The 25,878-nt window shown below is 41.0% G+C and overlaps 1 protein-coding gene across 12 annotated transcripts in view; it reads left to right on the forward strand.

The window, feature by feature from the left end:
* Sema6d (semaphorin 6D) overlaps window positions 1-25,878 on the forward strand; it is a 581,349-nt gene that overhangs the window by 497,342 nt on the left and 58,129 nt on the right. The window lies entirely within an intron of this gene.

Here is a 25,878-nt window from a genome sequence, read left to right on the forward strand (position 1 = left end):
TTTAATTTTAAAAATAACTTGAAAGCCAGGTGTGATGGCTCATTCCTGTCACCCTAACACTGGGGAGGCTGAGGCCAACCTGGAACACATTGTGAGTTCCAGACTCCAGGGCTGCAGAGTGAAACAAGACCTAGAAAGCCCAAAGCAAAAACAAAAGAAACCTTTGCTATTCCAACTTCAAATTCCCAAACCTTATTTTTTTTAAAAAAAAAAGAAAGAAAGAAAGAAAGAAAGAAAGAAAAGAAAAAATTCTCACCTCTCCTTAACTATGTAATAAACTTCCCTATGCTTCCTGCCTGCCTGTCTAGCCATTGCGAGACAGCCTGGGTGGGGCTCATACCTCCTGCCTGTAGCTATCCGGTTTACAGGCCTGTGACTGAACTGTGTGCTCATCCACCTGATACAAATGGCAATATTTTTCCTAGACTCACATGAATACAAACAGACCAGCTGTGAAAAGATCAACATGTGTCTGTAAGTGCAAGATTTTTTTTTTTTGCTTCCAGTAGGGTGCATGAAGAACACAACAGCTTTTCTCAAAACAGAAACATCTTTATATGAAAGTGACAAAGGAGAGATGCCATGGCAGGGAAGATTTGTAATTAAAACACATCTGTGTCAATCAGAATACTTCTTGCCCTTATTGAGATAGAAGCGATGTATGCTGATACCAGTGTCAGAATCCTGAGCCCGAAACCAAGCTGACTTTTGGGTAGACATTGCTCTAAGCAAAACTAAAGGGAATATTGATAAAGATGATTTATTCATTGACTGACAGCCTCACATCTGGCATGTGCCTCCTGGGCTTAAGACCTAAGAAACACAGACAGGCAGACTGCCGAGGCACTAGGAGGTCAGTGTTTGTTTGGTGGGCACCCTCAATGACGTTCCTTGGCTGTGTCCGCTGTGGATCCAAGTTCTGTAGAATATCAATGCCCAGGCTGAAGTTTGCATTTTTCAAATGCACAGGGAAAAAGAAAGGGTGGTATGTTTTTATTTGCCTTTATGATTCTTACTAGAATAGAAATATACAGTCTTTTCAGTCATGCTGTGTCTCAGGCTCTAACAGGCTAAGGACTGAACAATGTAGCAAGAGTCTGGGCATCTTCAAATCCCTCACAATGTGCCAAGAGTGACCAGCTGGGAGAGGTTTGTTGTTCTTGATTAAGCTATGCTGTGTCAACTTTACTAGAACCTCTGATGACTTTTACCTACAAAAGAGTTGGGTGTTGTACACAGGCATGCGCATGTACATACACAGAGAAATATGTATGTTTTGTGAAAATCTCAAGACCTATCATCATTTGATACTTTTCCCTTTGTCAAAATTTCCAAATGATATAAAAACAAAAAAGCTATTTTAAAAAAATACAAAATATATTTCAATCTCCAATGCTAGTCTAGGAAAGAAAAATGAGGAGTCACATGACTGAAAGTCCATATTGGTGTGAGATTTGAATACTTAGATGTAACAGCAAGCTGATTCATATTGGATTTTTGTATATTCTGGACATGTAATGAGTTATTGATCCATGATAAACTAAGCTGACATTTGTAACTAATATACCATCAGTGTATCCAGTAAGAACAGGTTCTGGTGATGTTTGCAAACAGCTGTTGCAAAGGGATCATACACACATCTACAAGCATGCCCGTTTGTTCACACTGCTGAATATGCACAAAAGATGTTTCCTTATTCACCTTAGTAGCCCTTGACTGGACGTTTTCAAACTCCTCTTTCCCTGATTATTTTGTTTTGTTTTATTTTATTTAGGGATTTCAAAACTTGCTTTAAATCCTACCTTTCTTTAAGTATCTGAGGCTTCAAATACACAAAGTCTCATTGTTCAGTGCAAGCAATGGTATGAAGTTCTGCAACCTCTGTGCATCCCAAAGTTGTCCTCGGTAAAACTCTGCAAGACTCCTGAGCAGGATGTCTTGCTCACTCTTTCCAGGATGTGAAACCTCAGGGATTTCCCAGGGAATAATATAACTGAGCATCATGCTGTGGGATTTGCTCTCTATGGCTGCAGGTCTCACAAGCATTTTCGCAAATAAATATTAGGACAATTAGGGGGACAGTTCTCTGTCATGGTATCTTTACTTGGCAAAAGTATCAGGTAAACTGAGGAGGTGATGAGGACCTAAAATCTGTGTGAGCTTCTTGGAAGCCAAGCACTGTGAGGGACCCTTCTTCAACAGCACTGCCCTGTGGATTATTCCCATTTTGTAGACAAGAAACTGAGGTTGCTCTGCTGGAGTTCAGGTTTCTCTCATTGTGTCACATAGATAGTGACAGAGCTGGTGTTTGAGATTCTGTTCTGTGGACTGGATGCATATCACAGATGCAGTGCTTGTGACAACATCTGCCTCGGAGGTTTATTATTAAGTGCTGAACTTAGGGTTGGAATCAGTGGGAGCATAATACATGGAAGGGGCTACATTCATAGTCATTGTTTTCATCTTCATAAGTGTCACCATCATCTTGCATGTCCTCCCCACATGATCCTTGCCACCTTTTAGTAAGCTCTTATCGAATGACTGAATAGGGACATGATGTAGTTCCTGCCCCTCTTACTGTCCCTCTAGGCAGGTGCCGGGTTTTAAAGACCATTATAAGATGTGTCAACTGCATTTCTCTTGTCCAGAAAGTGCAAAAGCAACACAGATCTCTAAACTTGCAAGTACCAAGGGACCAGGACACAGGGACCTGAGTTTCTTTCCTTCTTAGGAGAGCAGAGAGCCACAAGGGAGCCGCTTCTGTTCCCAGAGTGTTTCTGACATGCACTGTGCTCAGTCATCATCCAACTCTTCCAAAACCCCCAAGCCTTGCCTTGATTTCTCTCTGAACTCCCACAGAAACTTCTGGGGACACCTGGAAACCCTCTACCGGTGGCCATGGCTTTTACTCACTTGCTACTTATTTTACTCTCCCACTATGAAAGATTGTGGAAATATTTTCCCCATTGATTCATTATTCATTGAATGCCATGCTTTACCTTACTTTTAGTTTATCTCTTCTTATTTTCATGCAATAATCCAATGAGCTATATTTGACAGAATTTATGTCCCTGGACCCCCTTAATCCCAACTATTTGATTTTTCAGCTGTCCTTTCATCTCTTTCAAACTGTCTCTTGCTATAACAAAGACACTCTGGTTATTTGAAGTAAAGTCTAATTAATCTAAATTCTTCACTGATCAAACCTTCGGAATGTTTCATCTCAATCTCGCCTTTTTAAGTTAGGTGAACCTTACAGTGTGCTCAACACATGTCTTAGTTACTTCTCTGTTGCTGTGATAAAATACTCTAACAAAAGCGATTTAAGAGAGAAAAAGATATAATTTCGCGCACAGCCCATCCTTCCAGAGAAGTTAAGTGGCAGGGAGCTTGGAGTACCTGGTCACATAGCATCCACAGTCAGGAAAGGAAAGCAATGGATTCTACTGCTCTTCTGGCTTCCTCCTTTTTATGTGGTCCAGGATCCCACCCACCCCCAGGGAATGGTGCCATCCACAATGGGTAGGTCTTCCTACCTCAGTTAATTTAATCAAGATAAAAAGCTACACAGAGAAACCCTGTCTTGAAAAACCAAAATAATAATAATAATAATAATAATAATAATAATAATAATAATAATAATAATCCCAAACTAACACAAACTGTTAATTGGTCTTTCAATAAAAAGTCCCGGAGCCAGATATTGGGGTAAATGTTGCAAGATCAGAGAGACAAAGGAACAAGTCACTACCAAGTCTCACCTCTAGAACTCCATGAATCCTCTGACTGAAATCCTCTGAGTACTCAACCAAAAGGGATCCAGCTGAAAAGGCTCCTCAGCCAAAAGGCTTTAGTTCCTGTCTCCTCACGCCTTATATACCTTTCTCCGCCCAGCCATATCACTTCCTTCCTAGTGCTGGGATTAAAGGCATGTGACTCCCAAGCACCGGAATTAAAGGTGTGTGCCATCACTGCCTGGCTCTGTTTCTCTCCTAGACTGAATCAAGCTCATATAGTTCAGGGTGGCTTTGAACTCACAGAGATCAAGACAGATCTCTGCCTCCCAAGTGCTAGGATTAAAGGTGTGTGTGTCACCACTGCCTGGCATCTATGTTTAATCTAGTGACTGGCTCTGTCCTCTGATCTTCAGGCAAATTTTATTAGGGTACACAATCTATCACTACACCTTACAAGTCTGTCTAAAAGCTAGCTTCACTGAGCAACCCCTTGAAATACGCCTAGAAGCTTGTCACCTAGGTGACACCAGACCTACCTCATCAAGTTGACAATTGAGATTGCCCATCAAAGCATAAAACATCATCCCATTTATGGCCTAGCTGAGATACTGTCACATTTTCTGGGGAATATTCCCTTCATCTCTACCCTCTGCCCTTGCAATGCCCCCCCCCCCCCCCCCCCCCCCCCGCAACAAACAAAATTCCAAAGAAAAACAAAAAAGACAAAGACAACCAAACTAACTAACATACAAAAAAAAAAGTCTCACTTTGGAAGGTGCCATGTGACAAAGTGAGTCACACAGTATAGACCCTTCAGTCCATACATCTTTACTTGTAAGTGTTCGTTGCAATGAGTCACTGGTCTGGTTCCAGATCTCTGGCTTCTGCTACACTCTTAATAGTGGGCCCTCCCTAGGACTCCTCTCAGATGTCCTGTTGTTGCCTTGTGTCATGGAGATCCTGCAGCTTTGGATCTATAGGTCTGGCCCCTTCACTGGCTCCAGTAGTTCATTGATGAGGTGGATGTTGGGGTGAGCCAACTCATAGCCCTGGTTCTGGGCTTGGGTGATAGCCAGCTTTCCCTCATGGGCACCAACAGGGCAAGCTCTCCAGCATTGCCCTGGCTAGCTCACCCACTGCAGCAAGCAGTAAGGAACAGGGCCAGTTCTCCTGTTCTCAAGCCTTCCGTGCTGGCTCACCCGCACTCACACCTCCAGGGCCAGCTCTATTGTTCTGTCCAGGCAAGGTGGAGGCCCCACTCTCCCGCCTGCTGCAGGTGGCAAGGGGTATGGGAGGCATCTTTCCCTCATCCATTGCCTCCACATGGCAGATGAGAGGGGGGTCAGTTCTTCTGCCCTCGCTCCCTCAGGGCTGGCTCACCTGTACCCCCTACCACCCACCGCTGGCGGCAAAGGGGCAGGGGGTGTGGGGCATCTCTCCTTCACCCACTCCACCATATGGCAGATGAGGGCTGGGGCCAGATCTCCCAGGCGCATTCACAGGGCCAGATCACCTGTGCTCCATCAACAAGGTTGGCTCTATTGTGCTACCCAGGCAAGGTGCAGGGCTACTCCCTTGAGTGCTGCAGCCGGTGAGGGGCAGGGGCAGCTCTCCCATTCTTCTGAACCGAGGACCAGCTTTCTCTGGGGAATATTCTTATGCCCAAAGTCTTAGATCCCATTCTCATCAAGTGCTTACCTAATTCACTAAGCCCAGAGGATCATTAACTCTCTGGCTCTCAGTGGTTACATCAATAAAACAGAAGATCTGTTTGTAGATGATCTTTAGACTCCTTCAATATTGTCTGTTCTCTCAAAAATCATTGGGTATTTGGCACATGCTTACTGGAAACCATCCATGTTTTCATTTTTTCCTCAAAATGACTATTTTTCATTAATAAAATTTTGATGTATTGAAATCCCGTTAGGATTATATTTTTATTCTCTGTAAAACTTATTATTTGAGCAATTGTCCTCATGAAGGGGGAATGGTCAGAAATAGTGGAAGGTTGTAACACGAATCTTAAGAGGTCTTGTTAATAATAATAAAAAAACCCAGAGCCAGATATTGGGGTGAAAGCTGAAAGATCAGAGAAATAGAACAAGCCAGCCACATTCTTACTTCTACAAAATCTTCAGCCTCAAGAGAGTGAGTTCCTGTTTCCTCACGCCTTAGATACCCTTTTCTGGCCTGCCATCTTACTTCCTGGAATTAAAGGTGTGTGTGCTTCCCAAGCAAAGGCATGAGATCTCAAATGTTGGGATTAAAGGTGTATGCCACCATTTCTGGCTCTGTTCCCAGTGTGGCATTGAACTCGCAGAGATCCAGAAGGATCTCTGTCTCCTGAGTGATAGGACTAAGGGTATGTGCCATCACTGTCTGGCCTCTATGTCTAATCTAGTGGATGGCTCTGTCCTCTGCTCCCCAGATAAGTTTTATTGGGGTATACAATATATCACCACAGAAGGTAAGCAGTTTTAGAAATTCTTCTGCTCTGGAAGAGGTCAGAAAATGAGAGGCAGCTGGTGTGAGCTTAGCCGTTAGCAAGGGACAAAGTGAGCAAATTCTCCAACATGGGAACAAAATCTTATTGATGCTCTTTACTACTGCTGCAAAACCTCTAGCAATAAAAACAAAATTCCCTTAAGACTTTTTCAAGGCATGGCTACTAAAATCTCCCAACCAGGGAAACTTCTTGGGAGGGAAACGAAAAGTTTTCCTATATAAATGGGTCTTAAAAAAATGTGAGTCTGCTAAATTATAAACCTGTGTTAACTTGGGACCCCATTCCAGTCTGAATCTCTGCTGCTTTTTCCTTTATTCCATTTATTTTCCTTTGGGATGGCTAACTCACATAGAAAGGCAGAGCACACAGGTATCTCTCTCTCTTGCTGTACCTGTGGCTGACATAAAGAGCCAAGCATGCTGCTCTTCCCACATAAGCCTTCCTGTGGCCATGGCCATTCTGTCAATGCAACATCTCACGTAGCTACTATCAGAGTTTTCACAACACATATTTACTCGGCCCCCATGAACTAGCGATACACCAGATCCCTAGACATATGGTTTTCTAGACAATGTCAAAACTAATTACCACCCTCTAAGTAGCAGCTGTAACATTGTCTTCTGTATCAGTCAGTAAACTTTCATTCAAAATGGCTGTGAGAGGAAAGCTGGTATAAGAGAAGAGACCTAGCATAGTTGAGATAGAACGTGAAGTACAACAATCACTAAATTGCATTTGTTGTCCTAATTATCTGTCCAAATTATTCAGCACTGTATGCCTGGTCCAGTGACTATGAGAGGAAAATATCTTTATTGGCTTTTCAAAGTATTTTTATTCACCCTTTCCTTCCATTCAGCATTGTTCAACGAGCACCAATATTTCACCTCAGAAACTAACCCTCTTCAAATAATAGGATTTAGAGGAAAGACTCATAGTTATTGCATTTCTACTATGTGCCAAATACTGTGCCAAGTGTTTGGCTTACGCCATCTCATTTAAGGCTTTAACAATCTTAAAGCCTAGTATCATCTCTGTTCAATACATGAAGAAATCAAAACTCATCAAATGAAATTCCTCAACCAGCTATGACAGGATCTGTGACAGGGTTTGAGTATTTACCTTGTTGACTCCATTTCTGTCTGGACATTGCCCATTACTGTTAGCTTTGCTGCAGTCTTTTCTAGTTGATGTAGCAAGTCCACAAAATGAAACAGAGACGCATGTCACATGGACACACCTGCTGACGCCTGTGTCTGGTCACATGGATACACCCGCCGACGCCTGTGTCTGGTCACATGGACACACCTGCCGATGCCTGGATACCTGTGTCTTGTCACATAGACACACCTGTGGACGCCTGTCTGGTGTTCTTCCTATTAGACCTCTTCCCAGGTGACTCTAGGTCATCAAGTTAACAAGAAAAATGAATCATTAGTGCTGTTTTTAGAAAACTAACCATGTTCTTACCATATCATCAGGCACTTAAACTCCTTGGTATTCATCCAAAGGTGAAAACTCACATATATACAAAAACTGGACATGAAATTTTTTACAACTTTGTCCCCAATTACCATTACTTGGAACCAACTAAAATGTTCTCTAGTAAGTGAATGGAAAAACATGGGAAGAAACTTAATGTATGAAATTAGCGAAACAGCCAGCCTGAAAGGCCACACACTTGATGATTCCACCTATTATCATTTTGTAAATGGAAAAACTATGAAGACAGTGAGGGAAAAATCCCTGGTTTTCAGTGCCTCCGTTGGAGAATGAGTAACATTACTACATGAAGTATTGAGGTATTTGGGGCTTTAAGACTGTTCTGTATAATATTCTGTCACATCAGTGTGAATGCAATCATGTGCCTGTTTAAAGAATGGGATAAACAGAGAGAGTTTGAACATGGTTTCAGTGCAAGTTAATTTATTACAAAGAACAGGGCATTTTTAAATTTAAACAATTTTAACTTATATTTTCAATGAAGTCATCATTAATAATAATATTGAAAGCAAAAACATTCTTATTTCAAGTTTTCATGTGTTTTAAAAACATACATCCTATTGAAGTACTCTAAGGGAATTTTGAAGTTATATGTGCATGCATGTGTGAGTGTGTGTGATTGTGTGTTAGTGTATATGAGTGTATAATAGTGTGTGTGCTATAATGTGAATGTGTGTGAGTGTTCTGTACTATGTGTGTGTATGTGGCATGTCTGAGTAGAACATATATGTGTGTATGTGTTATATGTGGCTATGCTATAATATTTGTATATGTAGTGGAGTGTAATATGGGCTGTATGAGTATGTTGTAGTATTTGTGCTATAGTGTGAATATGACATAGTATGTGACTGTGCTGTAGTATGTGTGTGTGTGTTAGTGTAGTGTAGAGTGTGTGTGAGTGTGCCATAGTGTGTGTAGATGGTGTGTGTGTGCTGTAACTTGTGTGTGAGTGTGCACCCAGGGGTGCACAGAGGCCACTATCTGTTCTATCACTCTCCACCTTATTCCTTTGAGTCAGGATCTCTCACTGCCCCTGAATCTAGCTAGATCAGTGGCCAGCAAGCTCCACTGATCCTCCTGTTTTCCTGCCTCCCCATAGCTCTGGGTAACAAGTGTGTAAGAGGCCTTGCCTGGCTGTTTACATGCATGCTGAGCATTTGAACTCAGGTTGTCACACGTGCAGAATGATCTTACCAATTGAGTCATCTCCTGAGCTCAGGCATTTCTACATTCTAAGACAAATTATTAATTCAGTGTTTAAGTTTACTGTAGTCAACTCATTATTTCCAGATAACTGCAATTTATGACATGGTAGAATTGAATCCTTATAGACTATACATTCATTTTATAATACTTTGGAGGTGCTCTGTATAATCAATAAAAATATTTATAGGACACTAAATGTAATTTTGCTACTTAAATACAACAGATTACATTTATTTATTTGACTTTATGACAGACTATAACTGTTATGTATAGCATATATTGGTAACAGAACACATTTTGGTCAGATATACGGACTTCTGTGTATGTCAGTATTCTGGTAGGAAATGAGAAAAGATACCATTATACAGTAATCCATTTTGTGACAGTTTCCAGAAAGTCATGCAGAGAAAAATAGTGCATGTGAGAGATGGTTTCTTCCCTTTGAATTTGTTCTGACATAGAGGAAATCAGCAAATCAATAGAATCACCTAGATAATTCTTACCGAAGAACCCGCAGATGAATGGGGACACATACAAGCACACACAAGCACACCACACTCAACCCCAAGTCAGTAGTGGAGATTAAAATAACATTCTAAATTATGATCTATTCCTTTATCTTTTCAAGGCAAGGAGAAATGGGAAGTTTTTATGTATGTGCATATGCATATTATATACATACATGTGAGTATATATGTGTGTCTGTGCATTTGAATCAAATATGGGGATTATTTTAGGAAACTTTAGAAAGTTTCATAAATTTTCCTGAAAATAGAATTAATTGCTGCTCAATGAAAGAAAAAAATCACAGTTCATGAGGAAGCACAGAGAAAAGACTTACCTCCTTACACACATCATACACACACACACACACATAAGCATACACATGCACACATATACATCTAACACACACACATCATATACACACAAGCACAAACACACACATTATACACACATGCATACACATGTACACACATCATACACACACATATGCATACACATACACACATGCACACACACCATACACAGATATACATACACATGCACACACATCATACACATCATATACATACATATGCAGGTGCATGTATCATACACACATATGCATATACATGCACACATGCACTCACATCATATACACACATACACATGAACACAACATATACACACATGCATTCTCAGTTGACATTGATTTTGAAAAATGACTATGTATAGAACAATATCATCTCCCTATGGCTTATTTTTATTTAGTATAGAGTGTATTTTTTCCATACACACAAAATTAACATACAACACTACTTTAAAAGTCTAAAAATATGCGTTATCACTGTAAGTGGTGAATTTTCCTAACTTCATGGACTGTAAATGATAATTCATTATTTTAATTTGCATTTTGATTATTATTATAGTTAATATCTCTTCACAGGTCAGTTAGTTGAAATTGCCTTTTCAACACCATTTGTCCATTTTATTATTGGCATGCTGTACTTCTCTTATTGAAGTGCTCTGAATATATTAACAATATCAATCCTTTCACATAAACTCAAACCACTACCTCATATAACACTTAACTCGAAATGGACTGCCGACCAACATGTAAGAGCCATGTGCTCTAATTGGAAACATAGGAGAAAAGTTTCATGACATTGTGTCAGGTGATGGCTTCTTAGATATGACGTCAGAAGTACTGCCATCGAGCCAGGGATGGGGCTGCACCCTGTAATCTCATTTGGGAGGTGGAGGCAGGAGGGCCAGGAATTTAAGCAACTCAGAATTATAGCAAGACTGCAGCCAGCCTAGGGTATATGAAATCCTGTCTAAAAAGTACAGTAACAAAAAAAGTGTAGATAATAACCTACAAACTAGATAAACAACTTCAAATGAGTTGTTCAAGGGTTTGGACCTTCAAAGGCATCATCAAGAAAACACAAAGAATTGCTTCCATTGTACAAAGATCTGGATGGAGATCAAATAGAGAATGGACTTCAGATCCTGGCTTGCCCGCATCCCGGGCATTGTGCTGCAGGGCAGGTCTGTGCCCTTTCCTAATAATGATGTGAAGGCTTGCTATGGCTGTGAAGAATCAGACAGAACAGATGGAGCAGGTAAACAGTTTGGTTTTACTTATAAGAGAATAATCATTTCATTTATATAAATTTAAAACTTAAAATCATATTACACAGAGAGCTTTTAATTTATTAATAATTTTTGAAAGATAATTATAGATACATGGTTCAAATACTCAAGATACTGTAAAGAAAGACACACTAAAAAATATGATTCCCATCTCCTGCCATGCCTCCCCCAAATTAGTCCATCCAACATCTCTTAATGCCTTTACAAATAAATATAAACACATATTTTTATTTTTCTGTCTCCCTTAATTATGTAAAACAATGAACATGAGTTATGAAATGTTCTGTATATTTGGTTTCTGAATAAAGAAAAGTGAAAATACTTCAAAAGAAAAGGAAAGAAAGAAGAAAAGGAGAAAGAGATAGAGTAAAGGAACAGAGAAGGAAAGAAAAGGGGGGAAGTGGTGAAAAGAAACCCAAATAATTGGAAAAGACCTTTGCAAATCTTGCAAAGGTGAGGAACATGCATCCATAATATATAAAGAGCTCAAAAGACTCAACAACAAAACAAAATACCCTAGTCATAAAATAGGTACTAAAATAGGCATGTTTTCAAAGATGTCCAAAAATCAATAAGCACTTAAAGAAGAAAACTGCAATATCATTTTACACACAATATGATGTTCTAATCACACAAGAGAAAATGTTGGTGAGGTTGTGATAAAATTAGGGTATTCATGTATTTGAGAGTTCTTAAAAACCCTAAACATAAATATTATCATAGGGTTCCATTAATGTGGCCTGGGGAGATGGAGAGGTACTTTCTTCCCAAGCATGAAGACCTGAGTTCGGATCCCAGCATGCACATTAATAACCAGTCATGGAAGCACACACCTGTAACTGCAGTGCTGGGGTCGGGGCGAGACAGGCAATCCTGGGGGTTTGTTCAGCCAGCCTCACCAAAACATCAAGTTCCAATTCCATGAGAAACCTTGTCTTAAAAAATAAGGTGGAGAGAGACAGAGGAAGCTGACCTACAACAGTCTCAGGCCTACACACACACACACACACACACACACACACACACACACACACACACACTCCACTCATAAGTATATAGCCAAGAAAACGTAAAAAACATCTATCCTTGCAAAAACTTGCATACAAACATTTATAGAAACATTAATTCTAATGGACAAAAATTAAAAAGAAATTACCCAAATGCCCAACACTTTGTGAATGGTAATGTGAATTAAACATGGTATGTCCATTCAAAGCAATTTTATTTCAATAAACATTGAAAATGAAGTCCTGACACATGCTACAATACTTTGAAAACACTATGCTAAGTGAAAAGAGTCAGTCATAGAGAGGCCACATATTATATGGTTTAATGTCTTTGAAATAGTCCAACAAGACAAAGCTATGAAACAGAGATTAGACTGGTTGTTTCAAGCAGCAAAGAGGAAGACGAGCGAGAACTGGTGGCTATGCACACTGACTTTCCATTTGTGACGATGAAACCATTATTGAGGTTAGGTTGTGATGACAGACACCCAACTTTAATATACGAAACAGCATTGACTTGTGCGGTTTAAAAGTGTGAATTTGAGGCTGGAGGTAGCGTTCCTTGACAGGACACTGGCCTTGAGTGGGTAAAGCCCTGAGTTCATCCCCAGCACTGGAAAACAATAAAGCACAAACTTTTTGATAAGCGAATTGTTGCTCAGTACAGCTACTGTTGTAAACAGTGCATTGGACCTTGAGTTCTTACTGCAAATGGTTTCTAGTTGCCACGTTAACATTTGTTTTGTACTGTACATACATTATTGAGGAGCAGTTCAAGACAGGGTTTGTCTGTGTAGTTCTGGTTGTCCTGAAACTCCCTCTGTAGACCAGGCTGGCCCTGAACTCAAAAATCTGCCTGAATTGCTTCTCAAGTGCTAAAGCCTAAAGACTAAATTTGTGTGCCACCAATACCTGACTAAATTTTTATATTTTTTATAGTAAAAAATGCTCACCTTTTTTCACTATGATATTTGGTTTTAAGGCATATTTAGAAGAGACTTTGCTACTCTAGGCCTGTGGAAACATTCACTTTCATTTTCTTAAAGTATCTTTTTCAATTTTAGCTGGTTGAGTTGTTAGAATTTTTTTTTGAATGATGAAGTGTGAAATAGGATATAAGCATTTCCACACACACACCCAAGCTGATAAACCATTTATCAAACTGGCTATTCAATAATTAATTTTCTTTGTTGCTTGAAATGCTACCATTATCATAGTTTTAACTCATATCCTATGTGATTTAATAGCACACACGTATCTATCTGTGCATTCTATTCTGTCGCCTGCTTTCAATGCACCTCCACCATCACTGTAGTGCTGTTAATTGTGGTAGCTTGAAAGTGTATATAATTACATGAAGATCCAAGAATTACTTTCTCCTCCAGAATTTTTCAAACTAGTGCTGTAGTGCAGTCTGAAATTTTTCAAAGAAGCCTTTTATATCTTCACAAAAGTGCATTGTAGTGTAATTACAATGACACTGAACTTAAAGACCTGGAAGTGATGAAAAGTTTTATTGCACTGATGCTTTACATACAAAAAAATCAGGGCCTCTATGTAGTCAACTCTGCCTTTTGTTCTTCTGAAGACCATCATAGTCTTCATATAGACCATCATAGTCTTCATGTAGATCATCATAGTCTTCATAGACATCATCATAGTCATCATATAGATCATCATAGTCTTCATATAGATCGTCATAGTCTTCCTATAGATCGTCATAGTCATCATATAGACCATCATAGTCTTCATATAGACCATCATAGTCTTCATATAGACCACCATAGTCGTCATATAGATACTCATAATTCTTTCCAAGTTTATCCTCACATACCCTATATTTGATTTACTCTTAAAAGGGGGTTATTTTGTCCATTATATGTTACTACAATATTTGTGGGTTTAGTAGATGTGTAGAAAAGACAGCAGTTTTCAGGGCTGGAGAGATGGCTCAGTGACTAAGAGCATGGACTGCTCTTGCAGAGTTCAGTTCCCAGTACCCATATCAGGCAACTCACTCCCTATAACTCTGACTCCAGGGAATCTGACCTCCTCTTCTGGTTTCCTTGGGCACCTGTACTCACTCACATGTACACACAGAGAGAGACACAAACATATACGTGTAATGAAAAATAAAACATTTAAAGGAAAGACAACAGATTTCATATTATGTTATGAACTGCTAACAATGCTAGACCCACTTCACCTTTCAGATCATTACAATGTTTGCTAATTTTCATAATATTTTGCTTTCTTTTCTTATTACATTAGCTAGCACCTCAAAATCATATTAAATAATAGTAGCAACTGATTTCTAATAGCTATAGTTTTGTTTTCTATTTAACAGGAGCTGTTCTGTTCAATTTTGTGGTGAAAAAGTTCTATGTGGCAAAGTATCCTACTCTAGTTTTGTTTCATAGAAAGAACCAAGATGCATTTAAAGGTACCGTGTTAATAGAGGTACATTCACATTCTTGGTAATCTGCATTATCACTCAAGCCACAACTCAGTCGGAGGGTACGTGGGCAAGGTTCTGAGGCCCAGTGGTAAGAACCAGGCCGGTGTTGACCAGCACTCACTGCTGAAGACTGTGAGGAACTTATGGGAAACTACATAAGAAAGGATAGCAAAGTAGTAGTTCAGAAACACAACAGAAGGCTGGGCTGTGAGTGCTTAGCATATGGGGAAGAAGGGTAGCTAGCAGGGTGTATACAGTTTAACAAAATACCCCAAGACCTCTGGCATGGCCACAGATTGAACATCGGTCTTTACTCATCTGTCAGCTTTATATAGAGTTCTAGAGTTTTCTCTCTTGAAACTTAGATGTTTTCACAAACATTATTTACCTCATTCCTAATCACAATGACCAAGTGAAGTAGTCCTGACAAACTGAAACATGTCATTGTTAGATCCCAAAGACACAACAACTGAATATTCAAATCCTATGTTCTTGATACTTACCTTAATAAGAAAACGATGAAATAACATACAGGTGATTGTTTTAAGACATCATGACTTACTTGACAGGGTCTAAAATTCGTATCTTCCTGAGTGTATTACTTAATGCTTCCCATTCCCCCCATGTACCAGACAGCCCTATTAATCACAGTAGCTTCCCGTTTGGTCTCCCTCTACACTGCAGTCTGACCTTGGACCAGCCTGCCTGGAAGTTCTAGTACTCCTTCCCACAAGACTTGAGCTGACCAAGAGAGATGTGAGGAGGTACTTGAGTCAGGAGCAAAGTCTATGCTGCTGTTACAAAAAATGGCTCTCTACCCAGTTCTCCCAGCAGCTTGTGGGGGCCACTGGGCCTCAGAAGCCATTGCAGAACACGTACACTCTGAGGTTGAAGACCAAAGGCACTGCTCCTCTACAGTGGGGATCAGTGGGGTCTGGGAGTCCTCTCCCTAATCTTCAATTCCTGAGTACTGCGGGTGGAGTGAGGGGGTAGGGGGCGAAGGGTAGGGGCTGGGGGATTTTCTGAGTTAAGGCTGCTGTGGGGTTCTGCCTGTTTCTTTGCCGCTTAAGGAATATCAAAGGAAGAAAAGTGGAGAAAGTACTCAGGAGGCCATATACCAATTCAGTCCCTGCTGCAATCACCCAGATCTCACTGCTATCGTGAGTCTTAAGAGCTCCCCGACATATTAAATATTCATTAAAAGCCAAACGCTGCTTTCCCAACATTTGACTAAATAATGAAAGTATAGATTTGTCCTGTCTCTGCTTTTGAATCGCTCACTTATACATAGCACTAAATTATAGTTCTAATGGAATAAGTTTAAAGTAAAAGGGAAGATCTCCGTAGTTTATCCCTGCCTCTCAGTTCCTCTTAATTCCACCGTAAACTAAACGGATTCATAAAATGTTTATGGGAGGGTAATAAAGTGAGGTTTCTAACGCAAAGGTTGCTTATATAATTAAGCATACATTCTATGACATTCTGTGTAATTTGAAGTGGTTTCTACGAAATTAACAAGTACTTATATCTATTTTATTTCTCCTCCCATTAATGCCAAATAGTAAAGGAAGAAGGGGAGGACATAGGTTCCTGGCAATGTCAGCATCTACAAGTCAGAAATTGAAACTACAGATGTTGCTAAAGACTTATCTTCCCCCGCCCCTTGGAAACTTGCCAGGAAATTTGCCATCCTTTCTCATTTGCCATCCTTTCTACTCTGCTTCTCTACCCCCACACCCTACCTAAGGGGAACACTATGTAATCGATTTGGAAATGACCACAGGATACAGAAGAAGAGGAAAGTCAGGCCTGGTGACATACCTGGAGTCTCAGCCACTCATAACGCTGAGGCAGGAGAGTACCTAAGAACAAGCCCAGACTATATAACATGACCCTGTCTCAAAAAGCAAAAATAAATTACATGGCTATTCCTATGATTCTCTCAACTACTGTATCAAAAGTTGCCTTAAATGACTACTGCTTCCAAGCTCACCCTGGTCAGTAAGTAATACCCCAGTGCTCATGATATTTGTCATCCTCAAGGGAGCCGTTCTCTACTCTTTCATCCTAACCTTTCAATCAAGCAAAACAGAGATCTGCATGTTGCCCACGAAAAGTCAGAGAAGCCACTGAGCTGTATTTTTTTCCAAATTCCCTGAGGTCTTTGAAGCAAGTGCTAATGATTGTGGCCTAAGGTTTCTTAATTCTACATGAGTGATAATGGTTAAGCAAATTAATTGTAGCCACATTTTCCTCAATTATACCATATTAGGCGACCAGAGTCCCCGAAGCCTTTCTAGACTAATGGATTTGGACAGTTTCACAAAAAGTTTTAGAAGTTTCCAACAGCATTCTCTCTGTCAAGCTGAAAGCACATCACTGAACTGTCAGCTCAAAAAAAATATTAGAGAAAATGCAGTGAGCCAGCCGGCCTGCTTTTCCTGTGTGTAGGCTGTGAGTGAGAGTGGGAAGGAGGCCATAGCTCTCCTCATAGGGCTTGCATGTGGGTGACAGAGGCCAGGTGTGTGGCAGAGGACAAGCTGTTTGTCTGTTTGTCCAGGCCCTTTGAGCATCCTAAGCAACTGAGAAACAGAATTCAGATTGTCTCACCTTCATGATTAGATGAGAGCTCAATGTCTGGACTTTCTATCTGTATTTGGCCTATTGAGATTTTATTATTCCCCTGGAAGGTAGACGTTCCCCTGATCTACTAGTTGTAATAATAATGATAATATAGTTGTTATTATTATCAGTATTATTATCAACATCATCGTCGTCATCACCATCATCATTATTTCCAGTGTCTTGCTGGCTCACAGCAGTTATGCTAGCACTTTAAGGGCTATTTCAGACAAAACTCGGTTCCCCTCCTCTGCAAATATGTTCCACTTTCTGTGTCTCTTTCTCTCATAATAATACAACTTTTTGCCAGGCGGCGGTAGCGCATACCTTTGATCCCAGCACTTGAGAGGCAGAGGCAGGTGGATCTCTGTGAGTTCAAGGCCAGCCTGGTCTACAGAGTGAGATCCAGGACAGGCTCCAAAGCTACACAGAGAAACTCTGTCTCAAAAAACCAAAATAATGATGATGATGATGATGATGATGTTGATAATAATAATAATAATACAACTTTTCTTAGGTCAGGCATAGCTAGGAACCTTGGGGAAAGCTCCTGTGCCTCCCTCCCTGATGTTCAACCCGGCATTCCATGACTCGGTGTGGCTTCTATTTGACACTCCTACGTTTCTTAGACTCCACTTCCACTGAAGGTGTTGTCCATTCCCGAATGGACAACCCACGTCCTTCCTCCTGCACTGTGACCTCTCAAAGTGCTTCCCTTTGGCTTGAGTTCTATGCGAGAAGCATTTGGGTGATGCTTTCTTCAAGCTCTAACATCCCAAGAACATTCTGACCATGTGTGCCCTCAAAAATACGTCTGTCTTCTAAGTACCCAAGAAAAGGTTCAAAGGCCAGCACATGGCACTTCAGGCACTCCGTGTGTGCTCTGGTTTTCTCCATCCCAGCTCACGCTACTTACCTCCAGGATCATGCCCAAGCCCCAAGTCTGCCATGCCCTTTCACTCTCCCCTGCCTGCATTGTCCCCTACAGTGATTCCTTTGCTGTGAACTGCATCCCTGATGTCTGTCTCCAGTAGACTTCACTGGTGAAGTCTTTTATAACCTTCACCATTATTCATTGCTCCTTGTATACATCCACTGCATTTATCCTCTACCATTGGGTTGATTATTCATAGCCTCATCCCATGTGGTCCATTTCCTGCCCAGCTAGGGTGCTTACTCTCTCACTTATTATCCCATCTATCAAAAGTTCCAGAGTCCCTGTCCCAGCCAGTATTCTAGACAGTAATAACGAAAAGGCTTGTTCCTTCTCCCCGAAAGGCCAGTGATAAAATATGTTAATAAGGTTGTGTGGTGATATAAGTGTAATAAGGAAGTTCAAAGGGCAGAGAGTCGAGGAACCCTGATAAGCTCAGAACTGCATTCAGCAGTCCCAGTTTCCAGATGTGGCTCTGCTATGTAACCTGCTTACAGTAAGCAATCTCCCAGCTGAAGTGTTCTCCTTTGCAAAGTTTTCTACAAAGACCAAAATAAAACGGCTTTCCATTTGCTCCGCCAGATCCACTCTCAATCTCTTTCCCTTGACTTTGCTTCTCAGGAGAAGGAGATTGAGTTTAAGGAAGCTATCAGTGACTTCCTTGCTTTCTGGCTTCCAGTGAGGCTGAACCAATGAAAAGCACCCTGGGGGACCAGAGAGGGTGACCTGTGATACTTCTTTTCTTCCCCACAACACAGGTTACCTCAGGCTGGCAGAGTCCTTTTGCTGAAGGTCGGTGCTTCTTGTAGGGGTCCTGTTTGTCTCTGTGACTGCAGGTTCTGCTCACTGCTTCCTTCTCTGGCTCCTTAGACGCCGAGGATAGAACAGCCCCAGGGTAACTGGCCCCTGTGTTCTCCCAGCACCCCACTCTCACCTTCACAAACAGCTCCTCGAATTACCCAAGTCAAGTCTGCCATCTGTTCCCTGCCAGGATTCTGAATGATAAAACTGCTTTTCAAATGTTCAGTTGCTGTCTGAATGTGAGCTATTTCTCATTTATCTCGGCACAGCACTTTACACAAAGCAGACTGCTGCTATTAATAACAAGCAGTGAAATGAATGCATGCAGGAGTGAATGAGTGATTCTCTTTCTATCCAGTCATTCTGGAGCCCTTAGATTTTTGCAAAGATTGTGGTTTCCTCTGCCAGGGTCCCTGTTCCCCTAGTGTTGTGTAACAGTTTAAACAGAAAGGTGAACAACTCAAAATAGCTTCCGGAGGTCCCTGAAACCGACCAGATTCACTAGGCCCCTCCCTTCCAGAGTGAGCAATAAAAATTGTAAAAAAAAAAAAAAAAACTCTCAGAACAGACCAGCTGCCTGGAAGAAGCAGAAACCAGCAGGACTGAGCTGATTGGAAGAGATTTAGACCAACTGAGGCACATGGAAAGGACACTCTCCAACATGTTGAGCTGCATGCAAGATATACAGTATACCCCAGGCCCCCAGCTTTGTGAACTGTTACCCATGCTGGGGTGGACTTGGTGGTGCCGCTGTCTTTGAGTCATTTCTGCGCCTGTAAGTCACTCCTCACCCACATTCCTGTACGTAACCCTAATAAAACTCATTGGTTCATCAAGTTGGACTTTGGTTGTATCAGCACTTCGGTCTATCGTGGGCTCCCTATCTGGGGTGAGAAGACTGTTGTGTCTCCCCAGGAAATGTTTTGTCACACACTACCTAGCACTCTCTGACTCTGGGCATTTTTGCGTTCCTGGTGGTTTCATATGAAAGGGTTAAGTCTATCTGTAGTTTCTAAAGATACCACATCTTTCCTCCACAGGCTGCACATTTACCTGTTATCAAAAATAGATTACTTTCTTATTTATATTTTTCACTCTTCAGCATAAAAGCTGGCAAATAAATCAAAACCAAACTGTTTCCTCACTAGGTTGGAAGGCAGATATCTTTAAGGAACAGGAGCCCAGACTGAAGCCATGTTTTCAAAGAGTTTCACAGAGTAAGTAAGTAAAGCATAAGTAAAGGCCCAGCTGATACTTAATGAAAGGATAGCCTAGGCAAATGGTCTAGCCAAAGCTAAAACACAGAATTCACCAGCCAGATAGTCACAACAAGCTGAAATCATGGCTGATTAACACTTCCTGCCAAATTAATTTATTTCCAGCAATCATAAATTACCCTTGCCTCTCGATTCTCCCACCTATATTGATGTAGAAAATAAGGCTTAGCCTTTTATTTTAATATGACAGCCACCAAGGTTGACGGCATACAAATGAGAAATAGATCCATGGGAACTGTCTTTAGAAAATATGCTTTTGAGTCAACTTATTTACTAGTGTGCCTAGGTACCAAGTAGGTATTATTCATTAGAAAATAATCATGTAACTAGAATCCTTAATTAAAACTTGTGATGAGAAATGAATCTGTTTATTTTGTAATTATGACCCAGAAATTTAGAGTATATTGGAGTAGTTTATAAGCATAATTCCAAAGATTTTAATACAGTAAAGGAAGTCATAAAGCTTTTAAATGGGAACACAGAGGAAAATGCGCAAATGTGCACACACTTGTTGGAGACACATCCTTATGAGATAAGACTTGAAAAGTGAACTGCCGGTGTAGTTATAACAGGTCAGCAGTCAAAGTCAGGGCTTGTAGGATTCTGTTAAGAACTTTCCAAAAGCCTTTCAGCCAGCTTGTTTGTTTTGTTTGGTAACAGAACAGAATGTCCAAGGGGATTTTTTTGTAAGTCCCCCTTTTAGGCTTTTTCTTAAAGATGGAAGTTCAGACAGCTGCCACAGACCTTGCCAACACAATAGTGAAATGAATCACCAAAGTTTAAATGGAAATTGACTGCTGGGATCAACCTGGTGAGAAAGTGTGTCATAAAAATTTACAGGTCTGCTGTGGTTTTGTTTGTTGACGAGTACCCAACTGTAGGTTCAAAGGCCATAGGTATCTGGGGGTGGGGAGGAGGGAGGGTCAAGGAAACTGTGGGCAAATTACTTTATGGCATCCAAGATTAGAGGCACACTGTGTCTCTTCTACAGACTCTTTACAGCCATGCCTGAAGATCCCTGTAACTGACCAGTGCAGAGAGTGCCAGCCAGCCCTCATTTGCATCACTTTGGGCTCAATGCCACAAGTATCCAAGTCACAGGTTTAAATGTCTGGTAGCGAGTGAGCTGATCGACCGTGCCTCTACATCCGCATTTAACTGGGCTTTGGGAATTTTGAACAAGCCTATTATTACCGCTGAACACTAATAAGGCTTACTATTGATTTTTATAGCAGAGTATCAATTTCTTCCTGTCCCCCATATGGAATGCCTTGCCTCCCTCACATTTTAGCAGTGTAATTTATAATAACTCCATATATTTGATGTTTGTAAACTATCTATTGTACGCCCTGACTGAAAAGCAAAACAAAAAAAAGCAAAGCATGCATTTGGAGAGCCTTTATTTGGAAAGAGATAAATTACCCAGAATCCTATTCTGTTTTGTTTATTTGTTTTGTTTTGTGCTTTTAGCCAGTAGGTGGCTCTCGTGGCTTCTGGCAACGAATCACTTTTTGTGTCTCTAATGGCCAGCCACTTTTTTCTATGTAGAGAGAATTTGGCAATGTTGAAGAGCTCTGGAGAAACGCAATCCTGTGACCCTAACCATTAATGCAGACACTTGTATCTTAAAAACGGTGAGGTTTATTTTATTATAGATTTGCATGGGTTTAAATAAGTCTTTTTCCTTATAGCTCACAAATGGCTCAGAGCAGTTGTATGGATGATAGGATACACATAATGTTCAGATATAATGATGCTCATCTTTCATCTGTCCGCAGAGGACCTAATAGTATTAAAAGCTGAGGGCTGTGCATGTGTCTGGCGGATAAACAATGTTTTTTGGAAAACCTGCATCTTTTTCTTTGGCTTGAACACACCAGTGTCCATACAGTGACTCCTGAGAAGGCATTAATAGAAGCTGATAAATAACTGATGATTATTTCCAAAAATACATGGTGCATTTTCTTTACACAGAGCGAATGGCAGAGAATATTCATGCTAAGGTAGAGCAGGAATCAAAATAAGTTTAAAAAGCACATTTTTATTATTCCAAATATGGGTATGGCTATGTGCTCCGCTAGCGGAGAACACAGCAATAGAAATGAATTATGCCAGTAAAATCTTGAAGCTTAAGATTTAGCATGATAAATATTTTTCATTAAAATGAAATATCTTGGCAGAGTCACTTTCATATGCAAACTCTTGACACAAGGAGGCCAGCTGTGTCTATGCAGATGCAGAGATGTGGGTCTATATTATTAATGATTTATCATGTCATGGCGAGCTTAGATTAGTTCTGAAAGCAATTCCTTGCCACAAAAGCACATTCCATAATGTGTGAATGCAAGGAATAGGGTATATGCACTCCAAACTGAAGTCCTCAGAGAAAATGTCTCTCTCTGTGAAATTCCAGTACCTCCCTCTTTATATTTTGAAACCTGGGATTCTACATCCTACACTATGTGATTCATGAAAATTCGTGCACAATGTTGTTCCTATCAATTGGATAATAGTATGAACACCTGAATTAAAAGACATATCACATGGATAGAGGGGTGGGAGTAGAAGTGAACAAAAATTTATAACATACCCATTGAGTCCTGAGTCTCACATTGGCTGTAAGTGTGGAAGAAGTTTTTCATCCAATCCTGTGGCCTCCCAAGATTTCACTGCCTTCATGGCATCTGGAAAAGCGTTGCCTGGTGTCTACTCTGTGCCTGCTGTACTCCTGGCAAGAGGCTAAACACATCACACGTGCATGTCATAGTGTCCAATCTACCACAGAAGCCATTTAAAGTTTCATTATCATCCTTGTTTTGCAAATAAGGAGAGTGAAGCCCGCTGTGGTTAAATAAGTTATCCAAATCACAGATCCGTGTTTGAATTTGAATGTGAACTGTATAAACTCCCAAAACTTCATTCTTGACACTTGCTATTCAGACCTCATTAAGTATGAGGGAACATCAGATCTTAGTTACAGGTGTCACATTAACCAAATCACTGAAATTTCTCTTTTCCAGCTTCCTCACCTTTAAAATGGTGTTAATAACAGTACTTGCCTCATAGAATTGCTGCACGCTAATATTTTTTAAGTGCTTAGAACAGCTTGGCCTATGTTAAGCATGGTATTTGTTTAATAGCTGTAATGGTTAAGGAACTGCACTTTCTGGTGATTGATACATTTTACTAAGGATCATACACAGGGAGTTTTCTGTAGATTCTAGATAGCTATCATACTTACAATTCAATTGGAAATGAGTTATTACTTACCACTGATGGGGAAAACCAGGCAGAGAATACTAAAGTGTATTTGCTAACCAGGTAGAATCTAGACTTCAAAGTTGGTGGGGGGGGAGACACAGATGTAAAAAGAGCCAAGTGCCTGTATTCTCTTATTGACAAATATTTAACAAATATTCTCAGTGGCACTGTGAGATCTTGGGACACAGAGTAAGGAAGCCGTTACTACGGGGGGTTCCATAATACAGCAATGACAATCCTCGCTTATCTGGCCCAGAAGAGAGAGAGTATGAGAATGTTGCAGGTTCCAGTGTCATATCTGCTCAACAAGTATTTACAGAGTGTGTTTCCCTGTGCGGGGCACCAGGCCTGTATAGGTAAGGAAGGCAAGAACCCTGCTCCCTTAAGGCTTGTTCAGTTGGGAGATATCCTAAACAGAACAAGCAGGAAGAACATTTTGGAGCACAGAAGACAGTCACTCTGATACATACAAAGTGTTCGCAGGTTTGGGGAAATCTGACACCTAAACAATTGCTGCTCCATCAAGAAACCAGGAAGGAGGCTTAGCAGCCACGTTATAGGGTACCACAGAAAGCAGAAACATCAGGAGAGTGTGCTCTGTGGGGCTCTGTGTGCATCCAGCCAGTGTTAGTGCCTGGGGCATAGGGTGGGTGGGGAGAATGGAGACTCGGCAGAAGTCAACAGGGTTAAGAGTTGAATGGTTTAAAGTCAACAGTAAGGACGGGAATGGGATGAACCACAGCAGTCGCAATTGCCTGAGTGGTTTGCTTGGGTCTCTTTCCACTAAAGGCCAAATAAAGAGTGTCATTTTCCTCTCTTCGTTCCCCAACAGGAACAAGACAAACCCAAGAGTAGATCTTGACCTTTCTTCCCATGCCATGCTCTGGCTTCTTTGCCTCCAGCAGAGCAAATATAAGGATGATCCCGAGATCCAGACTGATATTTAGAGTGAAAACATGTAATTCATGGTTCCCAAGGGCCCATCAGAGTATTCTCCAGCACCCAGCAGACCATTATTCCTTGTTATTCCTGGATTTAAGGACTCAGTCTGGGGTAAAACTGTCAACTCTGGTATTTGTCCTTGTAAAACTGCTCACCTGTTTAGGAACCCAATCTAAGCCAGGTGACTCACCCTTAGTAATCTCAACACTCCCAGAGGGGGAAGCAGGACGATTGCCTCAAGTTTGAGGCCAGCCTGGTCCAGAAAGTGAGTTCCAGGCCAGCTTGAGCTACAAAGTGAGATGGGGGTGGGGGTTGGGGGGGGCAGAGTTCATCAGGAAATCTGGAGCAATGAACCTTTGCTGCTACTGCGGACACACGGGACAACTCACAAACCTGTTTTGAGGTGGCTGGTGACTGGTTTGCTCACCAACCAAGTAGACCTCCCCCCGCCCCCCACTCTTTTCATCTTCATGCAGTGCCCAGTACCCTCTGCCTGCAGGGCAGAAAAAAAGAAATGACCGCTGGCCAGGAAACAGCCACAGTTTTCTGGGTCAGAAGTTGGCTAGGGGAGGGCCCTGACTGCCAAGGAACTCGCAGTGATGTCAGAGCCCAGTACAACCAGAAAACACCAGCCAACCAGGCAACAAAAGACTTAGCAGAAACACCACCGAGGAGTCTCAGAGGCTGCTCTTTTCGCCCCCTACCCCTTTCTTGTTATAGGAGGGACAGCGGGGAAAGCTTGAATTTTTAAAAGGCTGCCCATTTTCTCTGGGTTTGCTTTTGGCTACCAAGTGTTAATCGGGGTGTCTTTTTGGAGTTCCTTTTCAACTCTAGGGCACATTCTTCCTAAATGTAAACATATATCTGTGTGCAGGAGAGAAGCAGGGAGAACTGCGGACAAGAATATGCCTCCTGCGTGGCCCGACGCTCTTTCCACGGTAATTAACTACACTCAAGCGAAAACCAAAAGTTTGGCGGAAATGCTCTCTCTCTCTTTAAGCGGGGGCACCACGGTTGATTCCAGCCAGTTAGAATTCTTAAGTGATACATGATTAGATTGCCAACTAATAAACATAGCCCGTTCTTGGAAATAAACTTTGAATTAAAATCCTCTTGTTTGGGAATATATGATTCTTTTATTTCATTTATGACAGTCCATCTTAAATGGTGTCGCTTCAAGGACATTTTCATTTCTCCTACAACGTATTAAACGAAACACTTGCCTGTAAAACCGGCTCATTAGCCTGCAAAATTATACTGTACTGAATGGCTTTCATTCAAAGTGGAAATAAGATTTTTAGTAGGCAATTTCTGTATTTTCTAAAGATACAGCTATGTTTGATTGCTTCTTCCCAGCTGTTTTGCTTAGCGGTTATAAAGATAAATGGGGGAGGGGGCTTGCAAGAATGAGCTCAAATATAAATCTTAAGACTAGAAAACTAAGACTGAAGTTCGGGGTACAACTGTGCCCACGGCAACACTGGGCTGCAG

Source organism: Peromyscus californicus, unplaced genomic scaffold, assembly GCF_007827085.1.
Source record: "Peromyscus californicus insignis strain IS unplaced genomic scaffold, ASM782708v3 Scaffold_7__1_contigs__length_154581171, whole genome shotgun sequence".
In the NCBI taxonomy this organism is placed as follows: domain Eukaryota; kingdom Metazoa; phylum Chordata; class Mammalia; order Rodentia; family Cricetidae; genus Peromyscus; species Peromyscus californicus.